The 1,633-nt window shown below is 53.9% G+C and overlaps 1 pseudogene; it reads right to left on the bottom strand.

Annotated features, from left to right (window-relative positions):
• Positions 1-790: 790 nt before the first annotated feature.
• On the bottom strand, positions 791-926 carry LOC147981663 (small nucleolar RNA Z247; annotated as a pseudogene).
• Between the last annotated feature and the right edge of the window lie 707 nt (positions 927-1,633).

Raw genomic sequence — 1,633 nt, 5'->3', positions numbered from 1 at the left:
AAGAGGGCTTGATGATGGAGTAGACTCGACGATGCTTGTTGCTAAGTGCTCCGGATGAGATGGGGTAGAGGCTGCTAACGCACCTACCGTGATAGAGAGGTGCCCTCGTTGACCGATCCTTAATGAAAAAATAGCGAGGGTGAGTTTCAAAGAAAACATCGTTATTGGTGGCTAAACGAGACATAGAGGAAAGGTTTTTGTCAGCTTGAGGAACATGGAGAACATCCTTAAGAACTAGATCACGTTGGAGATTAGGTGAATTAAGCGAAAGTTGACCAATGTGACCTAATATCCATACCTTTACCGTTGGCGGTGTGGATCTGGCCGTTGCCGTGATATGTCTCGCGTAGGGCCAGTTACTCTAGCTCATTGGTGACATGATCTGTAGCACCAGAGTCAACATACCAGACACTGTCCCCACCTTGCTCGTGCATAGCAGCTGCGACCAGTTTGGAATCTAGGACGAAGTTTTCATCATACCGATGCCAACAGTCGATGACCTCATGACCGGCCTTCTTGCAGAGTTGACAGCAAGGGCGACCACGTGAAGAGGAGGTGCATCGGCCAGTGTTGGAGTTGAAGCCGCCACCCCCGTGGTTGTTGCCGTAGCCGCCGTCGGTGTTGTGACCGTAGCCGCCACCAGAGCGGGCACCATCGCCCAAAGAGACACCACGTCCGTGGCCGCCGCCGCGGTTGGTGCCCTGGTGACCACGGCCACGACCGCGACCACGTGAACCGGAGTAGGTGGAAGATTGCCGGAGATCGCCGCCGTGGAGGAGGGTGAGGCAGGCGTCAAAGCTGATCAGTTGGCTGTGTAGCTCCGGAACCGTGATAGGTTCCACCCGTGCCGCAAGCGCAAAAACGACCGGATTATACTCCATGTCGAGGCCAGCAAGGATCTTGGAGACGATCTCTGGATCAAAGAGCGCCGAGGCGGTGCACGCGACTTCATCGGTGAGGGTTTTGATCTTGTCGAGGTACTCTGCCATGGACATGTTACCTTTTTTAAGGTTGGTGAGCTCGATGCGGGTGTTGATCGCCTGCGCCTCGCTCTGGGCAGTGAACATGTCGTTGATGGCGCGCCACACCTCGGCCGGAGTCTGGAGCGTGGCCACCTGGGAAAGAATCTCACAGGAAATAGAACCCATCAAGAACCCTTGAAGTTGTTGTTGTTGGGCATACCAGAGAGTGCGTGCGAAGTTGACGACTTGCTCTTCTTTGCCATCCTTGGTGATGGTGAGAGTGGCCGGCGGTGGTGGGCTCGTTGCGTCGAGGTGGTGCTCCATCTGGGCACCCTTGATCTGGGGAAGCACTATGGCTTTTCATAGGAGGAAGTTCCCCCTTGTCAGCTTCTCCTATGGTGGCGATCCAAGGAAAGTATTGGTGGCTGTGGATGAGGAGGCAAAGGTGGAGGAGGAGGAGGTGGCAGTACAAAAAAAGACACATCCGTGACATTTTGGGCCGAACGATAATTGTGACAAAACCCGGTATCATCATAGATGTGGTGGGCTCCTACTTCTATGACAAAAAATCATAACAGAAAATGGGCTTTTCGTCCTGGGCGGGCCGGAGACGCATCTGCATGACATTCTTTGGGCCGTCCATGACGGAAAAAACCATGGTAGAAGCGAGG

This window comes from Triticum urartu, chromosome 3A (assembly GCF_056163025.1).
Source record: "Triticum urartu cultivar PI428250 chromosome 3A, HENAU_Tu73, whole genome shotgun sequence".
NCBI lineage: Eukaryota > Viridiplantae > Streptophyta > Magnoliopsida > Poales > Poaceae > Triticum > Triticum urartu.
Note: the sequence above shows the minus strand (reverse complement) of the source record. Positions and strands in the feature narration are given on the sequence as shown.